Genomic DNA, 17,378 nt, shown 5'->3' with positions numbered 1-17,378 from the left:
TCCAAAGCGTTCAGCATTCTGACTTGGAAATATATCGTTGTTCCTTCACTGTCACTGGGTCAAAATCCAGGAACTCCCTCCCTAACAGCACTGTGGGTGTACCTACAGCATTTTGAGCAGGCGTTACTGGATAGTGATTGTGTGTGAGTTGTGTTTTTTTTCCCCTCCTCCACTCCCCCAGTTGATTAGCTACAGAGCCAAACCAAACAGTTGTGTTTCGTCCTTGTGATCAGGTAGCATGCATCAATGGGGAATTAAACTTGCAGCTTCTAGCTTGTATGGTCCATTGCTACATTATGCATCTTAATGTGGAAAAGAATCATTGTCCACTGATTATGCGATGATCTAAAGAAAAGCTGTTTTTTCACTTGCTGATAGTCTGCCACAGTATTCAAGTATGAAATTATAGACTTTAGTTCCAGTGCGTGTTAGTGCAGGGAGGGGGTGTGGAGCAATACATCTGAACTTCTGATCTAAACTGGGTGAAAGTTGATCTACTTGTTTTTGACAGGATGATGGGGATTGTAGCTGACTGCCAGGCCCAGTTTGTTGCCATGCTTATTAAAGACCCATTCTGTTTGCACTTTTGCTTATGCTGCCACAATGTAAAGGCACATACAGATTGCATTCTTTTAATGTGTGCGTTTCTTTTGTTTAATTACCTGGAATATTGGACTGTGGAACGCCTATCAATATGTATTACATCAAACTACAACATTTCTTTCTGTCAGCTCAGTATTGACCATGGAGCTGATTGAATTCATTTAGCTGTTCTCATTCTGAACCAACCTTCTACTTTAGTCACCTAAATCCTTCTCTGTGACAGGTCCTCTATGCCATTGTCTATCCAGTCCTTGCTTAATCTTCCAGGGCTTTCATGTTCTCAGTTTGTGTACAGGGCTATAAATGATATTCCAGCTGTTTACATTCTTGATATTTATTCAAAACCATCACCGTTCTCTCAGATGGTGGTGTAGTGGTAATGTCACTGGACGAGTAATCCAGAAGTAACCCAGACTACTACTCTGGTGACACAAGTTCAAATTCCACCACAGCAGCTGGTGGAATTTAAATGCCATTAATAAATCTGGTAGTGACCGTGAAACTATCATTGATTGTCATAAAAACCCATCTGGGTTCACTGATGTCCATTTGGGAAGGAAATCTGCTGTTCTTACCTGGTCTGGCCTACAGGTGACTCCAGACCCACAGCAATATGGTTGACTCTTCACTGCTCTGAAATCAGGGATTCACAAAATTGTAATGGCACTGAGGGAGGCCAATTAGCCCATCATGTCTGCACTAGCTCTCCAAATGAGCATTGTGACTTAGTGCCATTCTTCTGCCTTTTCCCTGTACCTCTGCACATTGTTTCCATTCAAATAATCCTCTAATGCCTTCTTGAGTGTCTCGATTGAACCTGCCTCCACCACACTTCCACATTCTGCACTCCAGACTCAAAACCACTCACTGTATGAAAAAGTTTTTTCTCACACCACATTTGCTTCTTTTGCAAATCACTTTAAATCTGTCCCCTCTCGTTCATGATCATTTCACAAGCAGGAACAGTTTCTCCTTATCTGCTCTATCCAGCACCCTCATGATTTTGAACATCTCTATCAAACTTTTACTTAGCCTTCTCCTCTCCAAGGAGAATAGCCCCAACCTCTCCAATCTTTCGTCATAACTGAATTTTTTCATCCCTGGAACCACTCTTGTAAACCTCTTCTGCACTTGCTCCAATGTGATCACATCCAGTGTGGCGCCCAGAACAGTACACAATTCTCCAGCTGAGGTCTAACTAGTGTTTTATATAAGCTCAGCATAATCTCCCTGCTCTTGTAGTCTATGCCCCTATTAATAAAGCCCAGGATACTGTATGCCTTATTAACTGCTCTCTCCAACTGTCCTGCCACCTTCAGTGATCTATGCACATATACATCCAGATCCCTCTGCTCCCCTTAAAAATTTCACCCCTTATTTTGTATTGCCTGACCATGTTCTTCCTATCAAAATGCATTACCTCACGCTTTTCAGCATTGAACTTCATCTGCCACCTATTTGCCTGCTCCACCAACTTGTCAATGTCCTTTTGAAGTTCTGCTCTGGCCTCCTCACAGTTTACAATGCTTCCAAGTTTTGTATCATCCGCAAACTTTGAAATTGTCCCCTGCACACCAAGATCTAGATCAGGAAAAGCAAGAGTCCCAATACCAACCCCCAGGGAACTCCACTACAAAACCTCCTCCAGCCCAAAAAACATCCATTGGCCATTACTCTGTTTCCTATTACTCAGCCAATTTTGTATCCATGTTGCTACTGTCCCTTTTATTCCATGAGCTATAACTTTTCTCACAAGTCTGTTGTATGGCACAGTTTCGAATGCCTTTTGAATGTCTGTGTACACCACATCAACCTCATTACCCTCATCAACCCTTTCTGTTAGCTCTTCAAAAAATCTCCAAGTTAGTTGAACATGATTTCCCTTTTAGAAATCCATGCTGGCTATTCCTAGCCACCCCACATTTTTCCATGTGACTACTAATTCTAACCTGAATAATTGTATCAAGAAGCTTCCCCACCACTGAAGTTAAACTGACTAGTCTTTAATTGCTGGGCTTATCCTTACAACCTTTTTTGAACAAGGGCATAACGTTTGCAATCCTCCAGTCCTCTGGCACCACCCCTGAGTCTAGGGAAGACTGAAAGGTTGTAGCCAGTGTCACTGCTCTTACTTCCTTCAGTATGCTTGGATGCATCTCATCTGGTCCCGACAGTTTATCCAGAACTTCCTCCTTATCAATTTTGAGCCCTTCTAGTGGCAGAGCTTCTTCCTCTGTTACCGTGGCCTCTGTAGCATCTGCTTCCTTGGTAAAGACAGATGGAAAGTATTCACTTAACACCTCAGCCATGCTCCCTGCCTCCATGTGTAAATCCCCTTATTGGTCCGTAATCAGCCCTACTCCTCCTTTGACCACGCTTTTACTATTTGTATGCCGATTGAAGACTTTGCGATTCCCCTTTATGTTGGCTGCCAGTCTTTTCTCATAACCCCTCTTTGCTTCTCTTATTTGCTGCTTCACCTCCCCTTGAACCTTCTGTATTCCACTTAGTCCTCAGTTGTATTTTCTACCTGACACCTGTCATAAATGCACTTTTTCTTCTTTAACTTAATTTCTATCTCCTTTTTCATCCAGGGGACTCTGGATTTGTTTGCCCTACCTTTCCCTTACGAGGGAATATACCTTGACTGTGCCCGAACCATTTCTTCTTTGAAGGTAGCCCATTGCTCAGCTACAGTTTTCCCCACCAACCTTTGGTTCCAGTCTATCTAGCCCAGCTCCGTTCTTGCTCCATTGAAGTTGGCTCTCCCCCAGTTAATTATTCTTTCTCTGGATTGCCCATTGTCCTTTTGTACCCTCATCCTAAACCTTATGACACAATGATCACTGTCTCCTAAGTGTACCCCCACTGACACTTGATCTATTTGGCCCACCTCATCCTCCGCCATTTCCGCCACCTCCAGCATGAAGCCACCAGCAAACACATCTTCCCTTCACCCCACCTCCTGTTGGCATTCTGTAGGGACCATTCCCTTTGGGACACCCTGGTCCACTCCTCCATCATCCCCTACACCTCAACCCCCTCCCACGCCACCTTCCCATGCAATCGCAGAAGGTGCAGCACCTGCCCCTTTACTTACCCCCTCCTCACCGTCCAAGGGCCCAAACAAACCTTTCAAGTGAAGCAGCACTTCCCTCAATTTGGTCTACTGCATTCGCTGCTCCCAATACGGTCTCCTCTACATTGGAGAGACCAAACACAGACTGGGTGACTGCTTTGCGGAACACCTTAGGTCTGTCCGCAAGCATTACCCAGACCTCCCTGTCGCTTGCCATTCCAACACTCCACCCTGCTCTCATGCCCACATGTCTGTGCTTGGCCTGCTGCATTGTTCCAGTGAAGCTCAATGCAAACTGGAGAAACAGCACCTCATCTTCCGACTAGGCACTTTACAGCCTTCTGGACTGAATATTGAGTTCAACAACTTCAGACCATGAACTCTCTGCTCCATCCTCACCCCTTTTTGATCCCCTTTTTTCAAATATTTATTTCTTAATTTTTTATATATACATTTTTTCCCACCCATTTCTATTATTATTTTTAAAATTTATTCCCATTCATTGTTTTATCCCCACCTTTTAGCCTTTTTCGATTCCTTCACCCCACCTCACCCCCACTAGGGCTATCTGTACCTTGCTCGTCCTACTTTCCACCCTTAATTAGCACATTCCTTAGCTAATCTCACCACCTTCTTTGTCCTTTTGTCCGTGACGTCTTTTGGTTATCTCCACCTATCACTGGCCCTCCATCCAGCTCTGTTGAAGGGTCTTGAGGACTCGAAACGTCAACTTTGCTCTTCTTTGCCGATGCTGCCAGACCTGCTGAGTTTTTCCAGGTAATTTTTTTGTTTTGGATTTCCAGCATCCGCAGTTTTTTGTTTTTATCTCTATCCAGCTCTTCTTGTCTCACCCCCCCCCCAAACCAGCTTATATTTCACCCCTTTTCTATTTTTCCTTAGTTCTGTTGAAGAGTCATGCGGACTTGAAACGTTAACTGTATTCCTCTCCACAGATGCAGCCAGACGTGCTGAGTTTTTCCAGCTATTTTTGTTTTTTTCACTAAAACAGATTATCTGGTCATTACCACACTGTTGTTCGTGTGCCAGTTGGCAGCCGCGTTTCCTGCATTACAACAGTGATTACACTTTAAAAGTACTCCATTGGTTGCTAAGCGCTTTGGAAAGTCCTGAAGTTGTAAAGCTACTACAGAGCGCAAGTCTGTCTTTCAGGTAATTGAGAATCACAGGCCACGTTACTCTGGTACGTTCTGTTGACAGAGGTTTTTCTGCGCGTTGCTCTTTATTATTTTTTAAAGTGCTGACAAAAGTTCCATTGAACAGTGTGTGTGATGTCTGAAATATGAAGGACAGATTGGGGGTGTGTTGATGAGAGCATTGCGGAGGGTAGTTAGCTGAGCGAGATTGTAGAGGGTGGGAGGAGGCTGCAGGGATGCTACTTGGTAAATAAAAACAAAGTGGTCTTTCTCAGGTGTTTTTGACAGAAGGTTACTGGTGCACCGGGAAGGCATGAAGGTACGGTGGGAGAGATTGGGCAGACAACGATAAGGTGCATGGGGAGAGGGTGGAGAAGAGTGCCTCCCGTTCACTCTGCAAACCTGAGAAATGTTTCTCCCCGCAGTGTCCTGAGAAACCAGTGATTTGTTTTTTTTAAAAGGTGGGTAGTGCTGAAAATCATACATCGAAGACATTCTGCAAATCATTCCTTTCTAGGAATTGGCTTTAAGGTTCTCCTTTTAAGCGCTCTAGAAATCAGTAATTATTTAAAAAGTGCTGAAAAAAACCCTTGAAGAACTTGAAGGGCTCCTAGCAGCAGGTTCTTGCAATGTCGGAGACAGGGCAGCAATGTTTGGGCTCCCATTAGGAAGCCGGGGGTGACTAGTTGGCATGCCAAACTCTTAAAATGCCAAGATAAAAGCGAAATACTGCGGATGCTGGCAATCTGAAACAAGAGCAAAAATTGCTGGAAAAGCTCAGCAGGTCTGACAGCATCTGTGCAGGGAAAGACAGAGTTAATGTTTCGAGTCCACAAGACTCTTCCTCAGAACTGCCAAATGTCAAAATTGCCAAATTTTCCCTGCAGCAGCTTGGGGAAGCCTTGTAAATAGGCTGCAAATTTCAAAAGAAAGAACTTACATTGTGCTTCTCACAACCTCAACACCTGAAAGTGCTTTACTGCTAATGAAGTGCTTTTTTGTATGTAGCCGCTGATGTGATGTTGCGAAGGTGACAACGAATTTGCGTACAGCGTACAAAATCCTCATCTGTGGAACGTGATTGGAAGAAACATTAAACGGGGGAAGGGGTGGTAGAAAGGTAATAATGATTGGTGAATGAGGCAATAAATAGTTGCAGGGGGTCAAACAGAATCAAAGAGCAGCTACAATACGAAAGGAGGCCATTTGGCCCATCGTGCCTGCACCAGCTCCCCAAATGAGCAATTTACTTTATGCCACTCTCCCGCCTTCTGCCCATAACCCTGCACATTCTTCCTCTTCAGATAACTGTCTAATTCCTTTCTGAATGCCTTGATTGACCTGCTTCCACCACACACTCGGGCAATGAATTCTGGACCTTAACCACTCGCTGCCTGAAAAAGATTTTCCTTATGTCACTTTTTTGTTTCTTTTGCCAATTACTTCAAACCTCTACCCTCTCGTTCACAATCCTTCTACCAATGGGAACAGTTTCTCCCAAGCTACTCTGTCTAGACCCCCTCATCATTTTGAATAGCTCTATCAAATCTCCTCTCAGCCTTTTTCTTGCCCAAGGAGAACAATCCTAACTTCTCCAATCTATCTTCATAATGGAACTTCCTCATCCCTGGAGCCATTCTTGTGAATCTTTTCTGCACTCCCCTCCAATGCCTTCACATCTTTCCTAAAGTGTGGTGCCCAGAGCTGGATGCAGTGCTCCAGCAGAGGATGAACTAGAGTCTTTAGAAAGCACTCAAGGATTTTTCTTTTAAGTTCATCCCTTGCAGGGGTGTTTTGGGGGCTGGGATGGTGGGTGAGGGTGTGGATAATGGCTTCGACTTAGTGAGTGCTTCTGACTACTTTGGATGGTTCAGTGAGTACTTGCTGTTTTTTTTTAAAATCTCTGCTGAATTCAGGCAAAGGATTGTTTTCAGTCAGCCCCTGGGTAAAGTGTGAATGCCTTAGTGATGAGAACCTGGATGAATCAAACTGAGATTTTCCATTTCTATGAAAAAAAAATAGTGGGCTGCTTTTCTTGATTTTTCTGCTCACCACATTTCACCTTTCAAGCACTTCAACGCCAGCTATAAATGGCAAGGACTGTGCGTTGCAATGGAGGCAAATAGAACAGTCGCAGTAAGAACCCTCTGACCTGTTCCATTGCTGATTGGTGCTTTTAGTTGAGGCAACAGTGTTGGCCATGTCACTGAATGAGCTCCGCAGTCTGCAGGTCGTGTGTCTTTGGCATCTTTATGCAAGTGGAAGCTTGCAGACTGTTTAACATTGTTCTCAACTCAGCCAAGGATAAGTCCTGCAGAAAGTCACTGCCAAAGCTTCTGGAGATTGTAACAACTGGCTTATATTATTGTATTGCAATATAGTCCAACAATTGTCTGTCTGGCTAGCCCTTTCACCTACTTTCCATTCTGTGTGTGTTGAGGTCATGGTAAGTGGGTTACAGTGAAAAGTAAATAGTTTTATGTGGCTAGTTCTGTTGTTGTGAACTTTGTAACATTTATCTGTTGATAAGCTTGGTAAACTATATGGGACGTCCATGGTGAGGTGGGGGGAAGGAGGTGGGATACTGAGGGCAGTTTACGGGATGTTAACTCATTCCAACCCGTGAATTGTGTGCACAGCAAAATGAGGAATATTACTGCCGGGGAGCAGAACAACTTTCTCATTCAGACACAGAGTCCAGTTATTGCCTCAGGTCCAATCTCGGAAGATGCTTAGAGGGATTACTGGGGTCCAATCTCGGAAGATGCTTAGAGGGATTACTGGGGTCCAATCTCGGAAGATGCTTAGAGGGATTACTGGGGTCCAATCTCAGAAGATGCTTAGAGGGATTACTGGGGTCCAATCTTGGAAGATGCTTAGAGGGATTACTGGGGTCCAATCTTGGAAGATGCTTAGAGGGATTACTGGGGTCCAATCTCAGAAGATGCTTAGAGGGATTACTGGGGTCCAATCTTGGAAGATGCTTAGAGGGATTACTGGGGTCCAATCTTGGAAGATGCTTAGAGGGATTACTGGGGTCCAATCTTGGAAGATGCTTAGAGGGATTACTGGGGTCCAATCTTGGAAGATGCTTAGAGGGATTACTAGGGTAACAGGATCTATTTCCTCTTGTGGGAGAGCCCAGAACAAGGAGGCATAGTGGTAAAGTTCAAGCTAGGCCTTTCGGGGGTGATGACAGGAAGCACTTCCCACAAAAAGGGCAGTGGAAATCTGGAACACTCTCCCCCAAAAAGCTTTTATGCTGTGGATCATTTGGAGCTTTCAAGCCTGAGAATGCTAGATTTTTGTTGGACATGGGTATCTCAGGGCATGGAGTTAAGGTTCAGATCGGTCGTGGTCTAATTCAACGGCTGGAGGTCTAAAGGGATCCTCCTGGTCCCATGCCCCTATCCAGTTTGCCAAGTGAGCAGTTCCATTTTCCACAACAAACCATCTGTGGCTTCTCTGACATAGATTGTCACGAACGTAAAAGTCAAGTATTGTACCATGTCTGTGCCCACTGCAAAGGTGCTGCAGGATCTGCGCTCACCCACAAGTATGCCCAGACTGCCCAAACTTATTTCACCAAGGAACTTTGCAGGCAGTGGATTGAGAAGACTTCCATCTCATCAGGCAGCTTGCTGTTGTACCTAATTTCCCAATGATGGCAGGAAATGTGCATGTAACTTGGTGGATCTCTCCATATTCCCTTCCACCATCTCTTCACCAACCCCCCCCCCCCCCCAAATCATCATCACAGAACAGAAGGAAGCCATTTGGCCCAGTGTGCCTATGCTGGCCCTTTGAATTAGCCCAATGCCCCCTCTGTTCTCTCCCCATAGCCCTGCCACATTTTCCCCTTCAAGTATTTATTCAGTTTCTTTTGAAAGTTTCTGTTGAAATCTGCTTCAGGTAGTTCATTCCCAATCATCATAACTCACTGTGTAAACACTAAGCTCCTCACCCTTTTGTCAATTACCTTCAACTGGTCTCATCTTCTGTCGCTATTAGTTCTTCCTAGTGGATAGTTTCTTCACCTGAGAGCTGAAAGTGTGCTGCCTGGTGTACTTGCCAGAAAGGGTTACTAGATAAACGATAAGGTGCAAAAACATCCGTTGCCCAAGGCCACTCAGGGTAATTAAAGCATCAGTACAGCTGACTTGATGGGGATAAGCTAACTGAGGATGAAATCTGGGACTGCAAGCTTTCTGGCCTGGATTGTACGCTCATTACCCATTGAAGCAGTGAGAAGTCTCAGATTAAAGATTCTTCAATGGACTTTGACACATGTTTGACCTGAGATGAGAATTGCAGGTTTACTTTATCAAACAGGGGCCTTAATCTGCTCAAGATGAATTCCCAACCAAGTTGAGGATTCAGAACTTAGAAGCTACAAGAGAAGGTCAAGTGCATCTTTTTCACTCCGAGGGGTTTTGATGAGGTGACTGAGAGAACCTGCTTCCATGGATTGGTGAGTCAGTCATTGGAGGGCATGAGTTTAATGGCTGTCTTTAAGGGGAATGCAGACTCACAGCATTGTTCGGACATGCAGTGCCACACCTGAACAGCACTGGAAGCAGAATCTACCATCACTTTTGCCAGGGAGGCATAAATATTTGAAATAGGAAAGGTTAAAATGTTAATGGGGAAAGGATAAGTAAATGGGACTAAGTGGCATCCTCTTTCAGAGGGCTGTACAAATGCGGTCTGTAAAATTCCTATGATTCTAATCGAGTTGTAGAACAAGTTACCAGGGAAGCATATTGGCACATACTCGCATTAAAGTTGGTTCCATACATACTGAGCACAAGCTGGCCAAGGTCAATTGCCAGATTTGTTATGTATCCCTGTTGTCTGTTAATGAGTTGGAGTTTGGACCTGGTCAAGGCACATTGTGTGCCTTGGTTCAGTCAGTTAGGGGGAGACGCTGGCTTAGTGACAACGTCACTGGATTAGTGATCCAGAGACAAAAACAAAAATAGCTGGAAAAACTCAGCAAGTTTGACAGCATTTGTGTAGAGGAAGACAGAGTTAACATTTCGAGTCTGTATGACTCTTCATCAGAACTGAAGAGGAATAGACATGTGGTGAAATTTAAGCTGTTTGAGGGGGTGGGACAGGTGGAGCTGGATAGAGGGCCAGTGATAGGTGGAGGCAAAGGAGAGATTGCCAAATATGTCACAGACAAAAGGACAGTGGTGATATTAGCTAAAGGATGTGCTAATGGTGACATTAAGGGTAGAAAGCAGGATGAGCAAGTGACATAGCCCTAGTGGGGGTGGGGTGGGGGGAAGGGATCGAAATAGGCTAAAAGGCGGAGATAAAACAATGGATGGAAATAATTTTTAAAAATAATAATAGAAATTGGTGGGAAAAGAAAAATATATTTAAAAAATATAATTATTAGAAAAAAGGGGATCGGAAAGGGGGTGGGGATTGAGGAGAGAGTTCATGATCTGAAGTTGTTGAACTCAATGTTAAGTGCGGAAAGCTGTAAAGTGCCTAATTAGAAGATGAGGTGCTGTTCCTCCAGTTTGCGTTGAGCTTCACTGGAACATTGCAGCAGGCCAAGGACGGACATGTGGGCATGAGGGCAGGGTGGAGTGTTGAAATGGCAGGCGACAGGGAGGTCTGGGTCATGCTTGTGGACAGACCAAAGGTGTTCCGCAAAGCAGTCACCCAGTCTGCGTTTGGTCTCTCCAATGTAGAGGAGACCGCTTTGGGAGCAGCGAATGCAGTAGACTAAATTGAGGGAAGTTCAAGTGAAATGCTGCTTCACTAGAAAGGAGTGTTTGGGCCTTTGGATGGTGAGGAGGGGGTAGGTAAAGGGGCAGGTGTTGCATCTTCTGCGCCAGCCTGCAGACACTTCCTCCTACCTCTCCCTGGACCCTGACCTCACCACTGTACATCAAGCCATTGTTTCCAGGACTGTCACTGACTAATCTCCTCTGGAGATCTTCCCTCCACAGCTTTCAACCTGATAGTCTCCCAACCTCAGACGGCCCGCTTCTACTTCCTACCCAAAATCCACAAACAGGACTGTCCCGGCAGACTGATCGTGTCAGCCTGTTCCTGCCCCATGGAACTCATTTCTTGCTATCTTGATTCCATTCTCTCTCCCCTTGTTCAGTCTCTTCCCACCTACATCCGCAATTCCGCTGACGCCCTACATCATATCAACAATTTCCAGTTCCCTGGCCACAACCGCCTCCTCTTCACCATGGACGTCCAATCCCTCTACCTCCATCCCCCACCAGGATGGTCTGAGGGCCCTTAGCTTCTTCCTCGAACAGAGGCCCGAACAATCTCCATCCACCACTACTCTCGTCCGTCTGGCTAAACTTATTCTCACACTGAACAATTTCTCCTTAAACTCCTCTCACTTCCTCCAAATAAAAGGTGTGGCTATGGGTACCCGCATGTGCCCCAGTTATGCCTGTCTCTTTATGGGGTATGTGGAAGTTTGCTTGTTCCAGCCCTACTCTGGCCCCCTCCCACAGCTCTTTCTCCTCTGACGTGTCTTCCTTCTTCCTTAACCGAGGTTTTCCACCCATGGTGGTTGAAAGGGCCCTCAACCATGTCCGGCCCATCTCACGTGCATCTGCCCTCACATCTTCCTCTCCCTCCCAGAACCATGATAGGATCCCCCTTGTCCTCACTTATCACCAGCCTCCACATTCAAAGGATCATCCTCCGCCATTTCAGCCAACTCCAGCATGATGCCACCACCAAACACATCCCTTCAACATCTCCGTCGGTATTCCGCAGGGTTCATTCCCCCCGGGACACCCTGGTCCACTCTTCCATCACCTCAAACCCCTCCCACGGCACCTTCCCATGCAACAGCAGAAGGTGCAATACCTGCCCCTTTACTTCCCCTCTCCTCACAGTCCAAGGGCCCAAACACTCCTTTCAAGTGAAACAGCATTTCACTTGCACTTCCCTCAATTTAGTCTACTGCATTCACTGTTCCCAAAGCGGTCTCCTCTACATTGGAGAGACCAAACGCAGACTGGATGACTGCTTTGCGGAACACCTTCGGTCTGTCTGCAAACATTACCCAGACCTCCCTGTCTCTTGCCATTCCAACACACCACCCTGCTCTCATGCCCACATGTCCGTCCTTGGCCTGCTGCAATGTTCCAGTGAAGCTCAACGCAAACTGGAGGAACAGCACCTCATCTTCCGACTAGGCACTTTACAGCCTTCTGGACTTAACATTGAGTTCAACAACTTCAGGTCATGAACTCTCTCCTCCATCCTCACCCCCTTTCCGATCCCCTTTTTTTAAATAATTATTATATTATTTTAAATATAATTTTCTTTTCCCACCTATTTCTTTTAAAAATTATTTCCATCCATTGTTTTATCTCCACCTTTTAGCCTATTTCGATCCCTTCTCCCCACCCCACTAAGGCTATCTGTCACTTGCTCATCCTGCTTTCTACCCTTAATGTCACCATTAGCACATTCCTTAGCTAATATCACCACTGTCAACACTGCTTTGTCCTTCTGTTTATGACATCTTTGGCAATCTCTCCTTTGCTTCCACCTATCCCTGGCCCTCCATCCAGCTCCACCTGTCCCACCCCCTCTTAAACAGCTTATATTTCACCTCATTTCTATTTCTCTTCAGTTCTGTTGAAGAGTCATACGGACTCGAAACGTTAACTGTTCCTCTCTGCAGATGCTGTCAGACCTGCTGAGTTTTTCCAGCTATTTTTGTTTTTGTTTCAGATTTCCAGCGTCTGCAGTATTTTGCTTTTACCTTAGTGATCCAGAGACCCAGGCTAATGCTGTCAGGATGCAGGTTCAAATCCTACCATAGCAACTGGTGCACTTTAAATTCAATTATTAAAATCTGAAAAATCTCCTCATCCTTTGAGACTGGTTTGATGGAAATGACCAATGTTTCTTGGTAGAGAGATCACTAATGTCCTTTAGGGAATGAAATCTGCCGTCCTTACTTGGTCTGGCCTACATGTGACTCCAGACCCACAGCAATGTGGTTGACTCTTAACTATCCACTGGAATAGTCTAGCAAGCCATTCAGTTCAAGGGCAGTTAGAGGTGGTAACAAATGCTGGCTTTGCCAATGACGCCCACATCTCATGAAAGAATAAATTTTTAAAAAGTTGTTACACCCTCTCCACTCCTGCTTTGCCCTAGGCTGCATTATTCAAGGCTAGCAGCACATCACAGATCTGTAGTAACTTGTTGCACTCTTGATTTTACAAATTCCACCTGTGTTAGCTATATCCTGTTCAAAATCCATCTCTGCATTGTGGCTGAGGGAGCTGACAAATTGGATTTTGCAGCCTCACTGGATGGAGCATCACACATTGGAGGGAAATGATTCCTTTATTCTCATGACGTTTACCTGAGAGACCTGGTTTTCATTCCCAACCGTAAAGCAATGTTGCCCCTTGGCTCCAGGTCATTGAGCAGTTGCACACCGGTTTATGAACACTCTCTGCTACTTGTACACTGTGCTGGTCTTGATTCTCATGTTGGGGGTTTCCTGGTAGTACCGCAACAACTTGTGTTTATGTAGTGCCTCTAACATAATAAAACATCCCAAGGCACTTCACAGGGGAGCGATTATCCATCAAAATTTGACACCCAAGCCACAGGAGATATTAGGACAAGTGACCAAAAGCTTGGTCAGAGGCGGATTTTTAAGTGTCTGAGAGGCGGAGAAGTTAAGGGAGAGAATTCTGGAGCTTAGAGTTCAGCCATCAGTGCTGGCAGGAGGGAAATCAGGGGTACGCAAGAGGCTAAAATTGGAGGAATGCAAGGTTATCTGCGAGTTGCAGGGCAGGAGCAGAGCAACTTGCTGCGGCTTGCAGAAAGCTCTGAAAGAAACATAGTTCCTTTTCTCAAACTCCAGCTGACCTATAAAAATGCCCCGCAGGCAATGACATATTTTTGAATCGTAGCCACCGTCTTGTTGGAAAACACACAGCGAAATTGTGCAGGCAAACCACGACCAGGCTGAAGTAATCTGATAATCCGCTTTGGTGGTGTTTGAGGGGGAAATGCTGGCCGAGATACAAACGAACATGGAGCAGGCCACTCGGCCCCTCAAGCATGCTTCGCCATTCAATAAGATCATGGCTGATCTGATTGCAACCTCTCACCTACTCCCGATAACCTTTCGCTCCCTTGCTAATAATGACTCTATCTAGCTCTGCCTTAAAAATATTCAAGGGGAGGCGGTGGCATGGTGGTATTGTCACTGGATGACTATTCTAGAGACCGAGGGTAATGCTCTGGGGACCTGGGTTCAAATCCCGCCATGGCGGATGGTGAAATTTAAATCTGATAAAAATATGGAATTAAAAGCCTGATGATAACCATGAAACCATTGTTGATTGTTGTAAAAATCCATCTGGTTCACTAATATCCTTTAGGGAAGGAAATCTGCCGTCCTTACTCTGGTCTGGCCCAGCCCACATGTGACTCCAGACTCTCGGCATTGTGGTTGACTCTTAACTGCCCCCTGAACAAGGGCAATTAGGGATCTGCAATAAAGGCTCCCACATCCCGTGAACAAATATATTTTAAAAATTCAGAGTCCCTGCTTCCACAGATTCTCGACCCTCTGAGAGAAAAAAGTTTCTCCTCATTGCTGTCTTATATGAGCTACCCCTTATTTTTAAACCATGACCCCTGGTTCTAGATTCTCCCACAAGAGGAAAAATCCTCCCCACATCCACCCTGTCAAGACCCCTCAGGATCTTGAAGGTTTTGATCAAGTCGCCTCTTACTTTTTTTAACGCCAGTGGATACAAGCCTAACCTGTCCAACCTTTCCTCATAAGACAACCCGCCCATTCCTGCTAAAAGCCTAGTAAATGCATTTACATCTTTCTTTAAATAAGGAGACCAATACTGTAAACAGGACTCCAGTTGTGGTCTCACCAGTGCCTTGTACAACTGAAGCATAACCTCCCAACTTTGTATTCAATTCCCCTCTCAATAAACAATAACATTCTATTAGCTTTCCTAATTACTTGTTACTCCCTAAACTCCTCTGTCTCTCTCCATCAAATAAGATTTTGGCTGATCTGATTGTCACTTTCTTTCTTTCCTACCCCCCTGTACTCTTTGAATCCCTTGTTAATGAAGAAGCATCAAATGGGCTGAGCGCCAATAAAAAAGGGGCAGCCACACTGCTGGGGGTGTACTATAGATCCCCAAACAGTGGAAGGGAGTTAGAAGAGCAAATATGTAGACAGATTTCTGTGGGCAAAAACAACAGGGCAGTGATAGTTAGGTACTTCAACTATCCTGATAGCAATTTGGATGTGAACAGTGTGCAGTGCACAGAGGATGCAAAACTCTTGCACTGCATTCAAGAAAACTCTTTTAGCCAGCCCAACGTAACAAGCCCAACGAGAGGGGGCACAATTCTAGATTTAATCCTGGGAAATGAAGCTGGGCAAGTGGATAAAGTAGCAGTGGGGGGACCATTTTGGAGATAGTGATCATAATACAGTTAGATTTAGCATCATTATGGAAAAGGACAAAGATAGAACAGGAGTTAAAGTTCTAAATTGGGGGAAGACAAATTTTACAAAGCTGGGAGGTGAGCTGGTGAGAGTGGACTGGATACAGCTACTAGAAGGAAAAATTGTGTCAAATCAGTGGGAGACAAATCAGAGGCAAAACTATACAGCACAGTGTAGACATGTCCCCACAAAGAAAAAGGGTGATACTGCCAAATCTAGAGACCCCAATTATCTAGAAGCACACAGGCCAAGGGAAAGTAGAAAAAGAAAACTTATGATAACCACAAAAGACTTAATACTGTAGAAAGCCTAGAGGAGTATAGAAAAAGTAAAAATGGAAATTAGGAAAGCAAAGAGAGAATACGGAAAAAGTATTGGCAAATAAAAGCAAAGCGAATCCTAGGATGTTTTACCAGTACATTAAGAGCAAGAGAATAACTAAGGAAAGGGTCAGGTCTATCAGAGATGCATATGTTAACTTGTGGGTTGATGCTGATTATGTGGGCAGGGTTCTCAATGAGTACTTTGTCTCTGTCTTCACTAAGGAGCGGGATGATGCAGACATTCTAGTCAAAGAAGAGGGTGAAATATTAGATACAAACGCATAGTGAGGGAGGAAGTACTGGAGGGACTATCATCCTTGAAGTTGGATAAATCACCAGGACCAGATGGATTGTATCCTAGGCTGTTAAAGGAAGCCAGGGAGGAAATAACAGATGCTCTGAGGACCATTTTCCAATCCTCCCGAAATGCAGGTGAGGTCCCAGAGGATAGGAGGTCTGTAAACTTGTACCATTATTTCAAAAGGCTGCGAGAGATAGGCCAGGAAATCATAGCCGGTCACTCTGACTTTGGTGGTGGGTAAATTATTGGAAATAATTCTGAGAGGCAGGATAAACTATCACTTGGAAAGGCACAGATTGATCAGAGATCGTTAGCATGGTTTTATTAGGGGAAGATTGTTTCTTACTAACGTTACAGAATTTTTTGAGGAAGTAACAAGGAGGATTGATGAGGGTAGTGCAGTGGATATTGTCCACATGGATTTTAGTAAGGCATTTGACAAGGTCCCACCTGGCAGACTGGTCAGAAAAGTGAGATCTCATGGGGTACATGGGAAGGTGGCAGGTTGGATCCAAAATTGGCTCAGTGACAGGAAACAAAGGGTAATGATCGATGGATGTTTTTTCGAATGGAAAACAGTTTCCAGTGGTGTTCCTCAGGGCTCAGTGTTGGAAGCCTTTGCTGTTTGTTGTATATATTAATGACTTAGACTTAAATGTGGGAGGCATGATTGGGAAATTTGCAGACGACACAAAAATTGGCTGTGTAGTTGATAGTGAAGAGGATAGCTGTCGACTCCAGAATGTTATCAATGGTTTGTTTGGGTGGAGAAGTGGCAAATGCAATTCAATTTGGAAAAGTGAGGTAATGCATTTGGAGAGGGCAAACAAAGCCAGAGAATACTCAGTAAACGGGAAGTTACTGAGAGAGTTTGAGGAAGTGAGACACCTTGAAGTGCATGTCCACAGGTCCTTGAAAGTGGCAGGACAGGTGGACAAGGTGGTCAAGAAAGCATATGGAATGCTTTCCTTTATTGGCCGAGGTATTGAATACAAAATCAGTGATGTAATTGAACTGTTTAAAATGCTGGTTAGGCCACAGCTGGAATTTTGTGTACGGTTCTGGTCGCTTACAGGAAAGGCATAATTGCTCTGGAGACAGTGTGGAGGAGATTACAAGAATGTTGCCAGGGCTTGAAAATTGCAGCTATGAGGAGAGATTGGATAGGCTGGGGCTGTACTCCTTAGAAGAGGAGGCTAAGGGGTGACCTATTTGAGGTGTACAAAATTGAGGGGCCTGGATAGGGTAAACAGGAAAGACTTGTTTCCCCTGGCTGAGGGGTCACTTGTTTCCCCTGGCTGAGGGGGCATAGATTAAGGTGATTGGTAGAAGGATTAGAGGGGACATGAGGAAAAACTTTCACCCAGAGGGTTGTGGGTATTTGGAATTCACTGCTGAAGTTGGT

At 44.8% G+C, this 17,378-nt stretch overlaps 1 protein-coding gene across 4 annotated transcripts in view; it reads left to right on the top strand.

Moving 5' to 3' along the window:
- The window catches only part of hmgcs1 (3-hydroxy-3-methylglutaryl-CoA synthase 1 (soluble)), an 87,942-nt gene that overhangs the window by 38,572 nt on the left and 31,992 nt on the right, over positions 1-17,378 (top strand). The window contains exon 1 of one of the 4 annotated variants that reach the window (XM_041185455.1): positions 4,830-4,852. The exons of 2 other annotated variants lie outside the window; for them this stretch is intronic. The gene's annotated coding sequence lies outside the window, so the exon portion shown is untranslated. One more of the 4 variants, XM_041185453.1, reaches the window with a different exon arrangement.

This window comes from Carcharodon carcharias, chromosome 4 (genome assembly GCF_017639515.1).
Source record: "Carcharodon carcharias isolate sCarCar2 chromosome 4, sCarCar2.pri, whole genome shotgun sequence".
In the NCBI taxonomy this organism is placed as follows: domain Eukaryota; kingdom Metazoa; phylum Chordata; class Chondrichthyes; order Lamniformes; family Lamnidae; genus Carcharodon; species Carcharodon carcharias.
The sequence above is the reverse complement of the archived record's forward strand: the minus strand, read 5'-3'. Positions and strand labels throughout refer to the sequence as shown.